This window comes from Phyllobates terribilis, unplaced genomic scaffold (assembly GCF_046119375.1).
Source record: "Phyllobates terribilis strain yellow unplaced genomic scaffold, ASM4611937v1 Scaffold_9__5_contigs__length_417890890, whole genome shotgun sequence".
NCBI classification, from domain to species: domain Eukaryota; kingdom Metazoa; phylum Chordata; class Amphibia; order Anura; family Dendrobatidae; genus Phyllobates; species Phyllobates terribilis.
The window spans coordinates 385,272,899-385,295,287 of NW_027362769.1; positions in this window are offsets into that span (position 1 = coordinate 385,272,899).

A 22,389-nucleotide genomic window follows, 5' to 3' on the forward strand; every position below is an offset into this window, starting at 1 on the left:
TCACTGAGCGTGGATATAAAGCGCAGCACGACCTCATCACTGAGCGTGGACATAAAGCGCAGCACGGCCTCATCACTGAGCGTGGACATAAAGCGCAGCACGGCCTCATCACTGAGCGTGGACATAAAGTGCAGCACGGCCTCATCACTGAGCGTGGACATAAAGTGCAGCACGGCTTCATCACTGAGCGTGGACATAAAGTGCAGCACGTCCTCATCACTGAGCGTGGACATAAAGTGCAGCACGGCCTGATCATTGAGCGTGTACATAAAGTGCAGCACAGCCTCATCACGGAGTGTGTACATAAAGCGCAGCACAGCCTCACCACTGAGCGTGTACATAAAGCGCAGCACGGCCTGATCATTGAGCGTGGACATAAAGCGCAGCCTGGCCTCACCACTGAGCGTGGACATAAAGTGCAGCACGGCCTCACCACTGAGAATGTACATAAAGTGCAGCACTGCCTCACCACTGAGCGTGGACATAAAGCGCAGCACAGCCTCACTACTGAGCGTGGACATAAAGCGCAGCCCGACCTCACCACTGAGCGTGGACATAAAGAGCAGCACGACCTGATCACTGAGCGTGGATATAAAGCGCAGCACGGCCTCATCACTGAGCGTGGACATAAAGCGCAGCACGGCCTCATCACTGAGCGTGGACATAAAGCGCAGCACGGCCTCATCACTGAGCGTGGACATAAAGTGCAGCACGGCCTCATCACTGAGCGTGGACATAAAGTGCAGCACGGCTTCATCACTGAGCGTGGACATAAAGTGCAGCACGTCCTCATCACTGAGCGTGGACATAAAGTGCAGCACGGCCTGATCATTGAGCGTGTACATAAAGTGCAGCACAGCCTCATCACGGAGTGTGTACATAAAGCGCAGCACAGCCTCACCACTGAGCGTGTACATAAAGCGCAGCACGGCCTGATCATTGAGCGTGGACATAAAGCGCAGCCTGGCCTCACCACTGAGCGTGGACATAAAGTGCAGCACGGCCTCACCACTGAGCGTGTACATAAAGTGCAGCACTGCCTCACCACTGAGCGTGGACATAAAGTGCAGCACTGCCTCACCACTGAGCGTGGACATAAAGTGCAGCACTGCCTCGCCACTGAGCATGTACATAAAGTGCAGCACTGCCTCATCACTGAGCGTGGACATAAAGTGCAGCACTGCCTCACCACTGAGCGTGTACATAAAGTGCAGCACTGCCTCATCATTGAGAGTGGACATAAAGTGCAGCACTGCCTCACCACTGAGCGTGTACATAAAGTGCAGCACTGCCTCATCACTGAGCGTGGACATAAAGTGCAGCACTGCCTCACCACTGAGCGTATACATAAAGTGCAGCACTGCCTCGCCACTAAGCGTGTACATAAAGTGCAGCACTGCCTCATCACTGAGCGTGGACATAAAGTGCAGCACTGCCTCACCACTGAGCGTGTACATAAAGTGCAGCACTGCCTCGCCACTGACCGTGTACATAAAGTGTAGCACTGCCTCATCACTGAGCGTGGACATAAAGCGCAGCACGGCCTCATCACTGAGCGTGGACATAAAGCGCAGCACTGCCTCATCACTGAGCGTGGACATAAAGCGCAGCACTGCCTCACCACTGAGCGTGGACATAAAGCGCAGCACGGCCTCACCACTGAGCGTGTACATAAAGTGCAGCACTGCCTCGCCACTGAGCGTGTACATAAAGTGCAGCACGGCCTCACCACTGAGCGTGGACATAAAGTGCAGCACTGCCTCACCACTGAGCGTGGACATAAAGTGCAGCACTGCCTCACCACTGAGCGTGGACATAAAGCGCAGCACGGCCTCACCACTGAGCGTGTACATAAAGCGCAGCACTGCCTCGCCACTGAGCGTGTACATAAAGTGCAGCACTGCCTCATCACTGAGCGTGGACATAAAGTGCAGCACTGCCTCACCACTGAGCGTGTACATAAAGTGCAGCACTGCCTCATCACTGAGCGTGGACATAAGGTGCAGCACTGCCTCACCACTGAGCGTGTACATAAAGTGCAGCACAGCCTCGCCACTGAGCGTGTACATAAAGCGCAGCACGCAGTCATCACTGAGCGTGTACATAAAGTGCAGCACTGGCTCACCACTGAGCGTGTACATAAAGAGCAGCACTGCCTCATCACTGAGCGTGGACATAAAGTGCAGCACTGCCTCACCACTGAGCGTGGACATAAAGTGCAGCACGGCCTCGCCACTAAGCGTGTACATAAAGTGCAGCACTGCCTCATCACTGAGCGTGGACATAAAGTGCAGCACTGCCTCGCCACTAAGCGTGTACATAAAGTGCAGCACTGCCTCATCACTGAGCGTGGACATAAAGTGCAGCACTGCCTCACCACTGAGCCTGTACATAAAGTGCAGCACTGCCTCGCCACTGACCGTGTACATAAAGTGTAGCACTGCATCATCACTGAGCGTGTACATAAAGTGCAGCACGGCCTCGACACTGAGCGTGTACATAAAGCGCAGCACGGCCTCATCACTGAGCGTGGACATAAAGTGCAGCACGGCCTCATCACTGAGCGTGGACATAAAGTGCAGCACGGCCTCATCACTGCGCGTGGACATAAAGTGCAGCACGGCCTCATCACTGAGCGTGGACATAAAGCGCAGCACGGCCTCATCACTGAGCGTGGACATAAAGCGCAGCACTGCCTCATCACTGAGCGTGGACATAAAGTGCAGCACTGCCTCATCACTGAGCGTGGACATAAAGTGCTGCACGGCCTCATCACTGAGCGTGAACATAAAGCGCAGCACGGCCTCATCACTGAGCGTGTACATAAAGTGCAGAACTGCCTCATCACTGAGCGTGAACATAAAGCGCAGCACGGCCTCATCACTGAGTGTGTACATAAAGTGCTGCACGGCCTGATCACTGAGCGTGAACATAAAGCGCAGCACGGCCTCATCACTGAGTGTGTACATAAAGCGCTGCACGGCCTGATCACTGAGCGTGTACATAAAGCGCAGCACGGCCTCATCACTGAGCGTGGACATAAAGTGCAGCACTGCCTCATCACTGAGCGTGGACATAAAGTGCTGCACGGCCTCATCACTGAGCGTGGACATAAAGTGCAGCACTGCCTCATCACTGAGCGTGGACATAAAGCGCAGCACTGCCTCATCACTGAGCGTGAACATAAAGCGCAGCACGGCCTCATCACTGAGCGTGTACATAAAGTGCAGCACGGCCTCATCACTGAGCGTGGACATAAAGCGCAGCACGGCCTCATCACTGAGCGTGGACATAAAGCGCAGCCCGGCCTCATCACTGAGCGTGGACATAAAGCGCAGCCCGGCCTCATCACTGAGCGTGGACATAAAGTGCAGCACGGCCTCATCAATGAGCGTGGACATAAAGCGCAGCACGGCCTCATCACTGAGTGTGTACATAAAGTGCAGCACTGCCTCACCACTGAGCGTGTACATAAAGTGCAGCACTGCCTCACCACTGAGCGTGTACATAAAGAGCAGCACGGCCTCATCACTGATCGTGTACATAAAGTGCAGCACGGCCTCATCATTGAGCGTGTACATAAAGCGCAGCACTGCCTCACCACTGAGCGTGTACATAAAGCGCAGCACTGCCTCACCACTGAGCGTGTACATAAAGTGCAGCACGGCCTCACCACTGAGCGTGTACATAAAGTGCAGCACGGCCTCATCACTGAGCGTGTACATAAAGCGCAGCACGGCCTCATCACTGATCGTGTACATAAAGTGCAGCACGGCCTCATCACTGAGCGTGTACATAAAGCGCAGCACGGCCTCATCACTGAGCGTGTACATAAAGCGCAGCACGGCCTCATCATTGATCGTGTACATAAAGTGCAGCACAGCCTCAGCACTGAGCGTGGACATAAAGTGCTGCACGGCCTGATCACTGAGCGTGAACATAAAGCGCAGCACGGCCTCATCACTGAGTGTGTACATAAAGTGCTGCACGGCCTCATCACTGAGCGTGAACATAAAGCGCAGCACGGCCTCATCACTGAGTGTGTACATAAAGTGCAGCACGGCCTGATCACTGACCGTGTACATAAAGTGCAGCACGGCCTCATCACTGAGCGTGGACATAAAGCGCAGCACGGCCTCATCACTGAGCTTGTACATAAAGTGCAGCACGGCCTCATCACTGAGCGTGTACATAAAGCGCAGCACGGCCTCATCACTGACCGTGTACATAAAGCGCAGCACAGCCTCACTACTGAGCGTGGACATAAAGCGCAGCACGCACTCATCACTGAGCGTGTACATAAAGAGCAGCACTGCCTCACCACTGAGCGTGTACATAAAGCGCAGCACGGCCTGATCACTGAGCGTGAACATAAAGCGCAGCACGGCCTCATCACTGAGCGTGGACATAAAGCGCAGCACGGCCTCATCACTGAGTGTGTACATAAAGTGCAGCACTGCCTCACCACTGAGCTTGTACATAAAGAGCAGCACGGCCTCATCACTGATCATGTACATAAAGTGCAGCACGGCCTCATCATTGAGCGTGTACATAAAGCGCAGCACTGCCTCACCACTGAGCGTGTACATAAAGCGCAGCACTGCCTCACCACTGAGCGTGTACATAAAGTGCAGCACGGCCTCACCACTGAGCGTGTACATAAAGTACAGCACGGCCTCATCACTGAGCGTGTACATAAAGTGCAGCACGGCCTCATCACTGAGCGTGTACATAAAGTGCAGCACGGCCTCATCACTGAGCGTGGACATAAAGTGCAGCACGGCCTCATCACTGAGCGTGTACATAAAGCGCAGCACGGCCTCATCACTGATCGTGTACATAAAGTGCAGCACGGCCTCATCACTGAGCGTGTACATAAAGCGCAGCACGGCCTCATCACTGAGCGTGTACATAAAGCGCAGCACGGCCTCATCATTGATCGTGTACATAAAGTGCAGCACAGCCTCAGCACTGAGCGTGGACATAAAGTGCTGCACGGCCTGATCACTGAGCGTGAACATAAAGCGCAGCACGGCCTCATCACTGAGTGTGTACATAAAGTGCTGCACGGCCTGATCACTGAGCGTGTACATAAAGCGCAGCACGGCCTCATCACTGAGCGTGGACATAAAGTGCAGCACTGCCTCATCACTGAGCGTGGACATAAAGCGCAGCACTGCCTCACCACTGAGCGTGTACATAAAGTGCAGCACTGCCTCGCCACTGAGCGTGTACATAAAGTGCAGCACTGCCTCACCACTGAGCGTGGACATAAAGTGCAGCACTGCCTCACCACTGAGCGTGGACATAAAGTGCTGCACGGCCTGATCACTGAGCGTGAACATAAAGCGCAGCACGGCCTCATCACTGAGCGTGGACATAAAGTGCAGCACGGCCTCATCACTGAGCGTGGACATAAAGTGCAGCCCGGCCTCATCACTGACCGTGTACATAAAGTGCAGCACGGCCTCATCACTGACCGTGTACATAAAGTGCTGCACGGCCTCATCACTGACCGTGTACATAAAGCGCAGCACGGCCTCATCACTGACCGTGGACATAAAGCGCAGCACGGCCTCATCACTGAGCGTGAACATAAAGCGCAGCACGGCCTCATCACTGAGTGTGTACATAAAGTGCTGCACGGCCTGATCACTGAGCGTGTACATAAAGCGCAGCACGGCCTCATCACTGAGCGTGGACATAAAGTGCAGCACTGCCTCATCACTGAGCGTGGACATAAAGCGCAGCACTGCCTCACCACTGAGCGTGTACATAAAGTGCAGCACTGCCTCGCCACTGAGCGTGAACATAAAGCGCAGCACGGCCTCATCACTGAGCGTGTACATAAAGTGCAGCACGGCCTCATCACTGAGCGTGGACATAAAGCGCAGCACGGCCTCATCACTGAGCGTGGACATAAAGCGCAGCCCGGCCTCATCACTGAGCGTGGACATAAAGCGCAGCCCGGCCTCATCACTGAGCGTGGACATAAAGTGCAGCACGGCCTCATCAATGAGCGTGGACATAAAGCGCAGCACGGCCTCATCACTGAGTGTGTACATAAAGTGCAGCACTGCCTCACCACTGAGCGTGTACATAAAGTGCAGCACTGCCTCACCACTGAGCGTGTACATAAAGAGCAGCACGGCCTCATCACTGATCGTGTACATAAAGTGCAGCACGGCCTCATCATTGAGCGTGTACATAAAGCGCAGCACTGCCTCACCACTGAGCGTGTACATAAAGCGCAGCACTGCCTCACCACTGAGCGTGTACATAAAGTGCAGCACGGCCTCACCACTGAGCGTGTACATAAAGTGCAGCACGGCCTCATCACTGAGCGTGTACATAAAGCGCAGCACGGCCTCATCACTGATCGTGTACATAAAGTGCAGCACGGCCTCATCACTGAGCGTGTACATAAAGCGCAGCACGGCCTCATCACTGAGCGTGTACATAAAGCGCAGCACGGCCTCATCATTGATCGTGTACATAAAGTGCAGCACAGCCTCAGCACTGAGCGTGGACATAAAGTGCTGCACGGCCTGATCACTGAGCGTGAACATAAAGCGCAGCACGGCCTCATCACTGAGTGTGTACATAAAGTGCTGCACGGCCTCATCACTGAGCGTGAACATAAAGCGCAGCACGGCCTCATCACTGAGTGTGTACATAAAGTGCAGCACGGCCTGATCACTGACCGTGTACATAAAGTGCAGCACGGCCTCATCACTGAGCGTGGACATAAAGCGCAGCACGGCCTCATCACTGAGCTTGTACATAAAGTGCAGCACGGCCTCATCACTGAGCGTGTACATAAAGCGCAGCACGGCCTCATCACTGACCGTGTACATAAAGCGCAGCACAGCCTCACTACTGAGCGTGGACATAAAGCGCAGCACGCACTCATCACTGAGCGTGTACATAAAGAGCAGCACTGCCTCACCACTGAGCGTGTACATAAAGCGCAGCACGGCCTGATCACTGAGCGTGAACATAAAGCGCAGCACGGCCTCATCACTGAGCGTGGACATAAAGCGCAGCACGGCCTCATCACTGAGTGTGTACATAAAGTGCAGCACTGCCTCACCACTGAGCTTGTACATAAAGAGCAGCACGGCCTCATCACTGATCATGTACATAAAGTGCAGCACGGCCTCATCATTGAGCGTGTACATAAAGCGCAGCACTGCCTCACCACTGAGCGTGTACATAAAGCGCAGCACTGCCTCACCACTGAGCGTGTACATAAAGTGCAGCACGGCCTCACCACTGAGCGTGTACATAAAGTACAGCACGGCCTCATCACTGAGCGTGTACATAAAGTGCAGCACGGCCTCATCACTGAGCGTGTACATAAAGTGCAGCACGGCCTCATCACTGAGCGTGGACATAAAGTGCAGCACGGCCTCATCACTGAGCGTGTACATAAAGCGCAGCACGGCCTCATCACTGATCGTGTACATAAAGTGCAGCACGGCCTCATCACTGAGCGTGTACATAAAGCGCAGCACGGCCTCATCACTGAGCGTGTACATAAAGCGCAGCACGGCCTCATCATTGATCGTGTACATAAAGTGCAGCACGGCCTCAGCACTGAGCGTGGACATAAAGTGCTGCACGGCCTGATCACTGAGCGTGAACATAAAGCGCAGCACGGCCTCATCACTGAGTGTGTACATAAAGTGCTGCACGGCCTGATCACTGAGCGTGTACATAAAGCGCAGCACGGCCTCATCACTGAGCGTGGACATAAAGTGCAGCACTGCCTCATCACTGAGCGTGGACATAAAGCGCAGCACTGCCTCACCACTGAGCGTGTACATAAAGTGCAGCACTGCCTCGCCACTGAGCGTGTACATAAAGTGCAGCACTGCCTCACCACTGAGCGTGGACATAAAGTGCAGCACTGCCTCACCACTGAGCGTGGACATAAAGTGCAGCACTGCCTCACCACTGAGCGTGGACATAAAGTGCTGCACGGCCTGATCACTGAGCGTGAACATAAAGCGCAGCACGGCCTCATCACTGAGCGTGGACATAAAGTGCAGCACGGCCTCATCACTGAGCGTGGACATAAAGTGCAGCCCGGCCTCATCACTGACCGTGTACATAAAGTGCAGCACGGCCTCATCACTGACCGTGTACATAAAGTGCTGCACGGCCTCATCACTGACCGTGTACATAAAGCGCAGCACGGCCTCATCACTGACCGTGGACATAAAGCGCAGCACGGCCTCATCACTGAGCGTGAACATAAAGCGCAGCACGGCCTCATCACTGAGTGTGTACATAAAGTGCTGCACGGCCTGATCACTGAGCGTGTACATAAAGCGCAGCACGGCCTCATCACTGAGCGTGGACATAAAGTGCAGCACTGCCTCATCACTGAGCGTGGACATAAAGCGCAGCACTGCCTCACCACTGAGCGTGTACATAAAGTGCAGCACTGCCTCGCCACTGAGCGTGTACATAAAGTGCAGCACTGCCTCACCACTGAGCGAGGACATAAAGTGCAGCACTGCCTCACCACTGAGCGTGGACATAAAGTGCTGCACGGCCTGATCACTGAGCGTGAACATAAAGCGCAGCACGGCCTCATCACTGAGCGTGGACATAAAGTGCAGCACGGCCTCATCACTGAGCGTGGACATAAAGTGCAGCCCGGCCTCATCACTGACCGTGTACATAAAGTGCAGCACGGCCTCATCACTGACCGTGTACATAAAGTGCAGCACGGCCTCATCACTGACCGTGTACATAAAGCGCTGCACGGCCTCATCACTGACCGTGTACATAAAGCGCAGCACGGCCTCATCACTGACCGTGGACATAAAGCGCAGCACGGCCTCATCACTGAGCGTGGACATAAAGCGCAGCACGGCCTCATCACTGAGCGTGGACATAAAGTGCAGCACGGCCTCATCACTGAGCGTGTACATAAAGTGCAGCACGGCCTCATCACTGAGCGTGTACATAAAGCGCAGCACGGCCTCATCACTGACCGTGTACATAAAGTGCAGCACGGCCTCATCACTGACCGTGTACATAAAGTGCAGCACGGCCTCATCACTGAGCGTGGACATAAAGTGCAGCACTGCCTCACCACTGAGCGTGTACATAAAGTGCAGCACTGCCTCACCACTGAGCGTGGACATAAAGTGCAGCACTGCCTCACCACTGAGCGTGGACATAAAGTGCAGCACTGCCTCACCACTGAGCGTGGACATAAAGCGCAGCACTGCCTCACCACTGAGCGTGGACATAAAGCGCAGCACGGCCTCACCACTGAGCGTGTACATAAAGTGCAGCACTGCCTCACCACTGAGCGTGGACATAAAGCGCAGCACGGCCTCACCACTGAGCGTGTACATAAAGCGCAGCACGGCCTCATCACTGAGCGTGGACATAAAGTGCAGCACTGCCTCACCACTGAGCGTGTACATAAAGTGCAGCACTGCCTCACCACTGAGCGTGGACATAAAGTGCAGCACAGCCTCGCCACTGAGCGTGTACATAAAGTGCAGCACTGCCTCATCACTGAGAGTGGACATAAAGTGCAGCACTGCCTCACCACTGAGCGTGTACATAAAGTGCAGCACTGCCTCGCCACTGAGCGTGGACATAAAGTGCAGCACTGCCTCACCACTGAGCGTGTACATAAAGTGCAGCACTGCCTCGTCACTGACCGTGGACATAAAGTGCAGCACTGCCTCATCACTGAGCGTGGACATAAAGTGCAGCACGGCCTCATCACTGAGTGTGTACATAAAGCGCAGCACGGCCTCATGACTGAGCGTGGACAGAAAGCGCAGCACGGCCTCATCACTGAGCGTGGACATAAAGCGCAGCACGGCCTCATCACTGAGCGTGTACATAAAGTGCAGCACGGCCTCACCACTGAGCGTGGACATAAAGCGCAGCACAGCCTCACTACTGAGCGTGGACATAAAGCGCAGCCCGACCTCACCACTGAGCGTGGACATAAAGAGCAGCACGACCTGATCACTGAGCGTGGATATAAAGCGCAGCACGACCTCATCACTGAGCGTGGACATAAAGCGCAGCACGGCCTCATCACTGAGCGTGGACATAAAGCGCAGCACGGCCTCATCACTGAGCGTGGACATAAAGTGCAGCACGGCCTCATCACTGAGCGTGGACATAAAGTGCAGCACGGCTTCATCACTGAGCGTGGACATAAAGTGCAGCACGTCCTCATCACTGAGCGTGGACATAAAGTGCAGCACGGCCTGATCATTGAGCGTGTACATAAAGTGCAGCACAGCCTCATCACGGAGTGTGTACATAAAGCGCAGCACAGCCTCACCACTGAGCGTGTACATAAAGCGCAGCACGGCCTGATCATTGAGCGTGGACATAAAGCGCAGCCTGGCCTCACCACTGAGCGTGGACATAAAGTGCAGCACGGCCTCACCACTGAGAATGTACATAAAGTGCAGCACTGCCTCACCACTGAGCGTGGACATAAAGCGCAGCACAGCCTCACTACTGAGCGTGGACATAAAGCGCAGCACGACCTCACCACTGAGCGTGGACATAAAGAGCAGCACGACCTGATCACTGAGCGTGGATATAAAGCGCAGCACGGCCTCATCACTGAGCGTGGACATAAAGCGCAGCACGGCCTCATCACTGAGCGTGGACATAAAGCGCAGCACGGCCTCATCACTGAGCGTGGACATAAAGTGCAGCACGGCCTCATCACTGAGCGTGGACATAAAGTGCAGCACGGCTTCATCACTGAGCGTGGACATAAAGTGCAGCACGTCCTCATCACTGAGCGTGGACATAAAGTGCAGCACGGCCTGATCATTGAGCGTGTACATAAAGTGCAGCACAGCCTCATCACGGAGTGTGTACATAAAGCGCAGCACAGCCTCACCACTGAGCGTGTACATAAAGCGCAGCACGGCCTGATCATTGAGCGTGGACATAAAGCGCAGCCTGGCCTCACCACTGAGCGTGGACATAAAGTGCAGCACGGCCTCACCACTGAGCGTGTACATAAAGTGCAGCACTGCCTCACCACTGAGCGTGGACATAAAGTGCAGCACTGCCTCACCACTGAGCGTGGACATAAAGTGCAGCACTGCCTCGCCACTGAGCATGTACATAAAGTGCAGCACTGCCTCATCACTGAGCGTGGACATAAAGTGCAGCACTGCCTCACCACTGAGCGTGTACATAAAGTGCAGCACTGCCTCATCATTGAGAGTGGACATAAAGTGCAGCACTGCCTCACCACTGAGCGTGTACATAAAGTGCAGCACTGCCTCATCACTGAGCGTGGACATAAAGTGCAGCACTGCCTCACCACTGAGCGTATACATAAAGTGCAGCACTGCCTCGCCACTAAGCGTGTACATAAAGTGCAGCACTGCCTCATCACTGAGCGTGGACATAAAGTGCAGCACTGCCTCACCACTGAGCGTGTACATAAAGTGCAGCACTGCCTCGCCACTGACCGTGTACATAAAGTGTAGCACTGCCTCATCACTGAGCGTGGACATAAAGCGCAGCACGGCCTCATCACTGAGCGTGGACATAAAGCGCAGCACTGCCTCATCACTGAGCGTGGACATAAAGCGCAGCACTGCCTCACCACTGAGCGTGGACATAAAGCGCAGCACGGCCTCACCACTGAGCGTGTACATAAAGTGCAGCACTGCCTCGCCACTGAGCGTGTACATAAAGTGCAGCACGGCCTCACCACTGAGCGTGGACATAAAGTGCAGCACTGCCTCACCACTGAGCGTGGACATAAAGTGCAGCACTGCCTCACCACTGAGCGTGGACATAAAGCGCAGCACGGCCTCACCACTGAGCGTGTACATAAAGCGCAGCACTGCCTCGCCACTGAGCGTGTACATAAAGTGCAGCACTGCCTCATCACTGAGCGTGGACATAAAGTGCAGCACTGCCTCACCACTGAGCGTGTACATAAAGTGCAGCACTGCCTCATCACTGAGCGTGGACATAAGGTGCAGCACTGCCTCACCACTGAGCGTGTACATAAAGTGCAGCACAGCCTCGCCACTGAGCGTGTACATAAAGCGCAGCACGCAGTCATCACTGAGCGTGTACATAAAGTGCAGCACTGGCTCACCACTGAGCGTGTACATAAAGAGCAGCACTGCCTCATCACTGAGCGTGGACATAAAGTGCAGCACTGCCTCACCACTGAGCGTGGACATAAAGTGCAGCACGGCCTCGCCACTAAGCGTGTACATAAAGTGCAGCACTGCCTCATCACTGAGCGTGGACATAAAGTGCAGCACTGCCTCGCCACTAAGCGTGTACATAAAGTGCAGCACTGCCTCATCACTGAGCGTGGACATAAAGTGCAGCACTGCCTCACCACTGAGCCTGTACATAAAGTGCAGCACTGCCTCGCCACTGACCGTGTACATAAAGTGTAGCACTGCATCATCACTGAGCGTGTACATAAAGTGCAGCACGGCCTCGACACTGAGCGTGTACATAAAGCGCAGCACGGCCTCATCACTGAGCGTGGACATAAAGTGCAGCACGGCCTCATCACTGAGCGTGGACATAAAGTGCAGCACGGCCTCATCACTGCGCGTGGACATAAAGTGCAGCACGGCCTCATCACTGAGCGTGGACATAAAGCGCAGCACGGCCTCATCACTGAGCGTGGACATAAAGCGCAGCACTGCCTCATCACTGAGCGTGGACATAAAGTGCAGCACTGCCTCATCACTGAGCGTGGACATAAAGTGCTGCACGGCCTCATCACTGAGCGTGAACATAAAGCGCAGCACGGCCTCATCACTGAGCGTGTACATAAAGTGCAGAACTGCCTCATCACTGAGCGTGAACATAAAGCGCAGCACGGCCTCATCACTGAGTGTGTACATAAAGTGCTGCACGGCCTGATCACTGAGCGTGAACATAAAGCGCAGCACGGCCTCATCACTGAGTGTGTACATAAAGCGCTGCACGGCCTGATCACTGAGCGTGTACATAAAGCGCAGCACGGCCTCATCACTGAGCGTGGACATAAAGTGCAGCACTGCCTCATCACTGAGCGTGGACATAAAGTGCTGCACGGCCTCATCACTGAGCGTGGACATAAAGTGCAGCACTGCCTCATCACTGAGCGTGGACATAAAGCGCAGCACTGCCTCATCACTGAGCGTGAACATAAAGCGCAGCACGGCCTCATCACTGAGCGTGTACATAAAGTGCAGCACGGCCTCATCACTGAGCGTGGACATAAAGCGCAGCACGGCCTCATCACTGAGCGTGGACATAAAGCGCAGCCCGGCCTCATCACTGAGCGTGGACATAAAGCGCAGCCCGGCCTCATCACTGAGCGTGGACATAAAGTGCAGCACGGCCTCATCAATGAGCGTGGACATAAAGCGCAGCACGGCCTCATCACTGAGTGTGTACATAAAGTGCAGCACTGCCTCACCACTGAGCGTGTACATAAAGTGCAGCACTGCCTCACCACTGAGCGTGTACATAAAGAGCAGCACGGCCTCATCACTGATCGTGTACATAAAGTGCAGCACGGCCTCATCATTGAGCGTGTACATAAAGCGCAGCACTGCCTCACCACTGAGCGTGTACATAAAGCGCAGCACTGCCTCACCACTGAGCGTGTACATAAAGTGCAGCACGGCCTCACCACTGAGCGTGTACATAAAGTGCAGCACGGCCTCATCACTGAGCGTGTACATAAAGCGCAGCACGGCCTCATCACTGATCGTGTACATAAAGTGCAGCACGGCCTCATCACTGAGCGTGTACATAAAGCGCAGCACGGCCTCATCACTGAGCGTGTACATAAAGCGCAGCACGGCCTCATCATTGATCGTGTACATAAAGTGCAGCACAGCCTCAGCACTGAGCGTGGACATAAAGTGCTGCACGGCCTGATCACTGAGCGTGAACATAAAGCGCAGCACGGCCTCATCACTGAGTGTGTACATAAAGTGCTGCACGGCCTCATCACTGAGCGTGAACATAAAGCGCAGCACGGCCTCATCACTGAGTGTGTACATAAAGTGCAGCACGGCCTGATCACTGACCGTGTACATAAAGTGCAGCACGGCCTCATCACTGAGCGTGGACATAAAGCGCAGCACGGCCTCATCACTGAGCTTGTACATAAAGTGCAGCACGGCCTCATCACTGAGCGTGTACATAAAGCGCAGCACGGCCTCATCACTGACCGTGTACATAAAGCGCAGCACAGCCTCACTACTGAGCGTGGACATAAAGCGCAGCACGCACTCATCACTGAGCGTGTACATAAAGAGCAGCACTGCCTCACCACTGAGCGTGTACATAAAGCGCAGCACGGCCTGATCACTGAGCGTGAACATAAAGCGCAGCACGGCCTCATCACTGAGCGTGGACATAAAGTGCAGCACGGCCTCATCACTGAGCGTGGACATAAAGTGCAGCACGGCCTCATCACTGAGCGTGGACATAAAGCGCAGCCCGGCCTCATCACTGAGCGTGGACATAAAGCGCAGCCCGGCCTCATCACTGAGCGTGGACATAAAGCGCAGCCCGGCCTCATCACTGAGCGTGGACATAAAGCGCAGCCCGGCCTCATCACTGAGCGTGTACATAAAGTGCAGCCCGGCCTCATCACTGAGCGTGGACATAAAGTGCAGCCCGGCCTCATCACTGAGCGTGGACATAAAGTGCAGCCCGGCCTCATCACTGACCGTGTACATAAAGTGCAGCCCGGCCTCATCACTGACCGTGTACATAAAGCGCAGCACGGCCTCATCACTGACCGTGTACATAAAGCGCAGCACGGCCTCATCACTGACCGTGTACATAAAGCGCAGCACGGCCTCATCACTGACCGTGGACATAAAGCGCAGCACGGCCTCATCACTGAGCGTGGACATAAAATGCAGCACGGCCTCATCACTGAGCGTGGACATAAAGTGCAGCACTGCCTCATCACTGAGCGTGGACATAAAGTGCAGCACTGCCTCACAACTGAGCGTGTATATAAAGTGCAGCACTGCCTCGCCACTGACCGTGTACATAAAGTGTAGCACTGCCTCATCACTGAGCGTGGACATAAAGCGCAGCACGGCCTCATCACTGAGCGTGGACATAAAGCGCAGCACTGCCTCATCACTGAGCGTGGACATAAAGCGCAGCACTGCCTCACCACTGAGCGTGGACATAAAGCGCAGCACGGCCTCACCACTGAGCGTGTACATAAAGTGCAGCACTGCCTCGCCACTGAGCGTGTACATAAAGTGCAGCACTGCCTCACCACTGAGTGTGGACATAAAGTGCAGCACTGCCTCACCACTGAGCGTGGACATAAAGTGCAGCACTGCCTCACCACTGAGCGTGTACATAAAGTGCAGCACAGCCTCGCCACTGAGCGTGTACATAAAGCGCAGCACGCACTCATCACTGAGCGTGTACATAAAGTGCAGCACTGCCTCACCACTGAGCGTGTACATAAAGAGCAGCACTGCCTCATCACTGAGCGTGGACATAAAGTGCAGCACTGCCTCACCACTGAGCGTGGACATAAAGTGCAGCACGGCCTCGCCACTAAGCGTGTACATAAAGTGCAGCACTGCCTCATCACTGAGCGTGGACATAAAGTGCAGCACTGCCTCGCCACTAAGCGTGTACATAAAGTGCAGCACTGCCTCATCACTGAGCGTGGACATAAAGTGCAGCACTGCCTCACCACTGAGCCTGTACATAAAGTGCAGCACTGCCTCGCCACTGACCGTGTACATAAAGTGTAGCACTGCATCATCACGGAGCGTGGACATAAAGTGCAGCACGGCCTCGACACTGAGCGTGTACATAAAGCGCAGCACGGCCTCATCACTGAGCGTGGACATAAAGTGCAGCACGGCCTCATCACTGAGCGTGGACATAAAGTGCAGCACGGCCTCATCACTGAGCGTGGACATAAAGTGCAGCACGGCCTCATCACTGCGCGTGGACATAAAGTACAGCACGGCGTCATCACTGAGCGTGGACATAAAGTACAGCACGGCCTCATCACTGAGCGTGGACATAAAGTGCAGCACGGCCTCATCACTGAGCGTGGACATAAAGTGCTGCACGGCCTGATCACTGAGCGTGAACATAAAGCGCAGCACGGCCTCATCACTGAGTGTGTACATAAAGTGCTGCACGGCCTCATCACTGAGCGTGTACATAAAGTGCAGCACGGCCTCATCACTGAGCGTGTACATAAAGCGCAGCACTGCCTCATCACTGAGCGTGGACATAAAGTGCAGCACTGCCTCATCACTGAGCGTGGACATAAAGTGCTGCACGGCCTCATCACTGAGCGTGAACATAAAGCGCAGCACGGCCTCATCACTGAGCGTGTACATAAAGTGCAGAACTGCCTCATCACTGAGCGTGAACATAAAGCGCAGCACGGCCTCATCACTGAGTGTGTACATAAAGTGCTGCACGGCCTGATCACTGAGCGTGAACATAAAGCGCAGCACGGCCTCATCACTGAGTGTGTACATAAAGTGCTGCACGGCCTGATCACTGAGCGTGGACATAAAGTGCAGCACTGCCTCATCACTGAGCGTGGACATAAAGTGCTGCACGGCCTCATCACTGAGCGTGAACATAAAGCGCAGCACGGCCTCATCACTGAGCGTGTACATAAAGTGCAGAACTGCCTCATCACTGAGCGTGAACATAAAGCGCAGCACGGCCTCATCACTGAGTGTGTACATAAAGTGCTGCACGGCCTGATCACTGAGCGTGAACATAAAGCGCAGCACGGCCTCATCACTGAGTGTGTACATAAAGTGCTGCACGGCCTGATCACTGAGCGTGTACATAAAGCGCAGCACGGCCTCATCACTGAGCGTGGACATAAAGCGCAGCACGGCCTCACCACTGACCGTGTACATAAAGTGCAGCACTGCCTCGCCACTGAGCGTGTACATAAAGTGCTGCACGGTCTCATCACTGAGCGTGGACATAAAGCGCAGCACGGCCTGATCACTGAGCGTGGACATAAAGTGCAGCACGGCCTCATCACTGAGCGTGGACATAAAGTGCAGCACGGCCTCATCACTGAGCGTTAACATAAAGCGCAGCACGGCCTCATCACTGAGCGTGGACATAAAGTGCAGCACAGCCTCATCACTGAGCGTTAACATAAAGCGCAGCACGGCCTCATCACTGAGCGTGGACATAAAGTGCAGCACGGCCTCATCACTGACCGTGTACATAAAGTGCAGCACGGCCTCATCACTGAGCGTGGACATAAAGCGTAGCACGGCCTCACCACTGACCGTGTACATAAAGTGCAGCACTGCCTCGCCACTGAGCGTGTACATAAAGTGCTGCACGGCCTCACCACTGAGCGTGGACATAAAGTGCAGCACGGCCTCATCACTGAGCGTGGACATAAAGTGCAGCACGGCCTCATCACTGAGCGTGAACATAAAGCGCAGCACGGCCTCATCACTGAGTGTGTACATAAAGTGCTGCACGGCCTGATCACTGAGCGTGTACATAAAGCGCAGCACGGCCTCATCACTGAGCGTGGACATAAAGTGCAGCACTGCCTCATCACTGAGCGTAGACATAAAGCGCTGCACGGCCTGATCACTGAGCGTGAACATAAAGCGCAGCACGGCCTCATCACTGAGCGTGGACATAAAGTGCAGCACGGCCTCATCACTGACCGTGTACATAAAGCGCTGCACGGCCTCATCACTGACCGTGTACATAAAGCGCAGCACGGCCTCATCACTGACCGTGGACATAAAGCGCAGCACGGCCTCATCACTGAGCGTGGACATAAAGCGCAGCACGGCCTCATCACTGAGCGTGGACATAAAGTGCAGCACGGCCTCATCACTGAGCGTGTACATAAAGTGCAGCACGGCCTCATCACTGAGCGTGGACATAAAGTGCAGCACGGCCTCATCACTGAGCGTGAACATAAAGCGCAGCACGGCCTCATCACTGAGTGTGTACATAAAGTGCAGCACGGCCTGATCACTGACCGTGTACATAAAGTGCAGCACGGCCTCATCACTGAGCGTGGACATAAAGCGCAGCACGGCCTCATCACTGAGCGTGTACATAAAGTGCAGCACGGCCTCATCACTGAGCGTGTACATAAAGCGCAGCACGGCCTCATCACTGACCGTGTACATAAAGCGCAGCACAGCCTCACTACTGAGCGTGGACATAAAGCGCAGCACGCACTCATCACTGAGCGTGTACATAAAGAGCAGCACTGCCTCACCACTGAGCGTGTACATAAAGCGCAGCACGGCCTGATCACTGAGCGTGAACATAAAGCGCAGCACGGCCTCATCACTGAGCGTGGACATAAAGTGCAGCACGGCCTCATCACTGAGCGTGTACATAAAGTGCAGCACGGCCTCATCACTGAGCGTGGACATAAAGCGCAGCACGGCCTCATCACTGAGCGTGGACATAAAGCGCAGCCCGGCCTCATCACTGAGCGTGGACATAAAGCGCAGCACGGCCTCATCACTGAGCGTGGACATAAAGCGCAGCCCGGCCTCATCACTGAGCGTGGACATAAAGCGCAGCCCGGCCTCATCACTGAGCGTGGACATAAAGCGCAGCCCGGCCTCATCACTGAGCGTGTACATAAAGTGCAGCCCGGCCTCATCACTGAGCGTGTACATAAAGTGCAGCATGGCCTCATCACTGAGCGTGGACATAAAGTGCAGCCCGGCCTCATCACTGACCGTGTACATAAAGTGCAGCCCGGCCTCATCACTGACCGTGTACATAAAGCGCAGCCCGGCCTCATCACTGACCGTGTACATAAAGCGCAGCACGGCCTCATCACTGACCGTGTACATAAAGCGCAGCACGGCCTCATCACTGACCGTGTACATAAAGCGCAGCACGGCCTCATCACTGACCGTGGACATAAAGCGCAGCACGGCCTCATCACTGAGCGTGGACATAAAATGCAGCACAGCCTCATCACTGAGCGTGGACATAAAGTGCAGCACGGCCTCATCACTGAGCGTGGACATAAAGTGCAGCACGGCCTCATCACTGAGCGTGTACATAAAGCGCAGCACGGCCTGATCACTGACCGTGTACATAAAGCGCAGCACGGCCTCATCACTGACCGTGTACATAAAGCGCAGCACGGCCTCATCACTGAGCGTGGACATAAAGCGCAGCACGGCCTCATCACTGAGCGTGTACATAAAGTGCAGCACGGCCTCATCACTGAGCGTGGACATAAAGCGCAGCACGGCCTCACCACTGAGCGTGGACATAAAGCGCAGCACGGCCTCATCACTGAGCGTGGACATAAAGCGCAGCACGGCCTCATCACTGAGCGTGTACATAAAGTGCAGCACGGCCTCATCACTGAGCGTGGACATAAAGCGCAGCACGGCCTCATCACTGAGCGTGGACATAAAGCGCAGCACGGCCTCATCACTGAGCGTGTACATAAAGTGCAGCACGGCCTCATCACTGAGCGTGTACATAAAGTGCAGCACGGCCTCACCACTGAGCGTGGACATAAAGTGCAGCACTGCCTCACCACTGAGCGTGGACATAAAGCGCAGCACGGCCTCACCACTGAGCGTGGACATAAAGTGCAGCACTGCCTCGCCACTGAGCATGTACATAAAGTGCAGCACTGCCTCATCACTGAGCGTGGACATAAAGTGCAGCACTGCCTCACCACTGAGCGTGTACATAAAGTGCAGCACTGCCTCATCACTGAGCGTGGACATAAAGTGCAGCACTGCCTCACCACTGAGCGTGTACATAAAGTGCAGCACAGCCTCGCCACTGAGCGTGTACATAAAGTGCAGCACTGCCTCATCATTGAGAGTGGACATAAAGTGCAGCACTGCCTCGCCACTGAGCGTGTACATAAAGCGCAGCACGCACTCATCACTGAGCGTGTACATAAAGTGCAGCACTGCCTCACCACTGAGCGTGTACATAAAGTGCAGCACTGCCTCATCACTGAGCGTGGACATAAAGTGCAGCACTGCCTCACCACTGAGCGTATACATAAAGTGCAGCACTGCCTCGCCACTAAGCGTGTACATAAAGTGCAGCACTGCCTCATCACTGAGCGTGGACATAAAGTGCAGCACTGCCTCACCACTGAGCGTGTACATAAAGTGCAGCACTGCCTCGCCACTGACCGTGTACATAAAGTGTAGCACTGCCTCATCACTGAGCGTGGACATAAAGCGCAGCACGGCCTCATCACTGAGCGTGGACATAAAGCGCAGCACTGCCTCATCACTGAGCGTGGACATAAAGCGCAGCACTGCCTCACCACTGAGCGTGGACATAAAGCGCAGCACGGCCTCACCACTGAGCGTGTACATAAAGTGCAGCACTGCCTCGCCACTGAGCGTGTACATAAAGTGCAGCACTGCCTCACCACTGAGCGTGGACATAAAGTGCAGCACTGCCTCACCACTGAGCGTGGACATAAAGTGCAGCACTGCCTCACCACTGAGCGTGTACATAAAGTGCAGCACAGCCTCGCCACTGAGCGTGTACATAAAGCGCAGCACGCACTCATCACTGAGCGTGTACATAAAGTGCAGCACTGCCTCACCACTGAGCGTGTACATAAAGAGCAGCACTGCCTCATCACTGAGCGTGGACATAAAGTGCAGCACTGCCTCACCACTGAGCGTGGACATAAAGTGCAGCACGGCCTCGCCACTAAGCGTGTACATAAAGTGCAGCACTGCCTCATCACTGAGCGTGGACATAAAGTGCAGCACTGCCTCGCCACTAAGCGTGTACATAAAGTGCAGCACTGCCTCATCACTGAGCGTGGACATAAAGTGCAGCACTGCCTCACCACTGAGCCTGTACATAAAGTGCAGCACTGCCTCGCCACTGAGCGTGTACATAAAGTGCAGCACGGCCTCACCACTGAGCGTGGACATAAAGTGTAGCACTGCATCATCACTGAGCGTGGACATAAAGTGCAGCACGGCCTCGACACTGAGCGTGTACATAAAGCGCAGCACGGCCTCATCACTGAGCGTGGACATAAAGTGCAGCACGGCCTCATCACTGAGCGTGGACATAAAGTGCAGCACGGCCTCATCACTGAGCGTGGACATAAAGTGCAGCACGGCCTCATCACTGAGCGTGGACATAAAGTGCAGCACGGCCTCATCACTGCGCGTGGACATAAAGTACAGCACGGCCTCATCACTGAGCGTGGACATAAAGTGCAGCACGGCCTCATCACTGAGCGTGGACATAAAGTGCTGCACGGCCTGATCACTGAGCGTGAACATAAAGCGCAGCACGGCCTCATCACTGAGTGTGTACATAAAGTGCTGCACGGCCTCATCACTGAGCGTGTACATAAAGTGCAGCACGGCCTCATCACTGAGCGTGAACATAAAGCGCAGCACTGCCTCATCACTGAGCGTGGACATAAAGTGCAGCACTGCCTCATCACTGAGCGTGGACATAAAGTGCTGCACGGCCTCATCACTGAGCGTGAACATAAAGCGCAGCACGGCCTCATCACTGAGCGTGTACATAAAGTGCAGAACTGCCTCATCACTGAGCGTGAACATAAAGCGCAGCACGGCCTCATCACTGAGTGTGTACATAAAGTGCTGCACGGCCTGATCACTGAGCGTGAACATAAAGCGCAGCACGGCCTCATCACTGAGTGTGTACATAAAGTGCTGCACGGCCTGATCACTGAGCGTGTACATAAAGCGCAGCACGGCCTCATCACTGAGCGTGTACATAAAGAGCAGCACTGCCTCACCACTGAGCGTGTACATAAAGCGCAGCACGGCCTGATCACTGAGCGTGAACATAAAGCGCAGCACGGCCTCATCACTGAGCGTGGACATAAAGTGCAGCACGGCCTCATCACTGAGCGTGTACATAAAGTGCAGCACGGCCTCATCACTGAGCGTGGACATAAAGCGCAGCCCGGCCTCATCACTGAGCGTGGACATAAAGCGCAGCACGGCCTCATCACTGAGCGTGGACATAAAGCGCAGCCCGGCCTCATCACTGAGCGTGGACATAAAGCGCAGCACGGCCTCATCACTGAGCGTGGACATAAAGTGCAGCACTGCCTCATCACTGAGCGTGGACATAAAGTGCAGCACGGCCTCATCACTGAGCGTGGACATAAAGTGCAGCACTGCCTCATCACTGAGCGTGTACATAAAGTGCAGCACGGCCTCATCACTGAGCGTGTACATAAAGCGCAGCACGGCCTCATCACTCATGATGTCGCTCATTACCGCCCTGTTCCTGCGGGTGGCGCTGAGGCACAGACTCATTGTACCTGAGGTAATTTCTTGTCTCCATCTTGCGCTCGCTGAT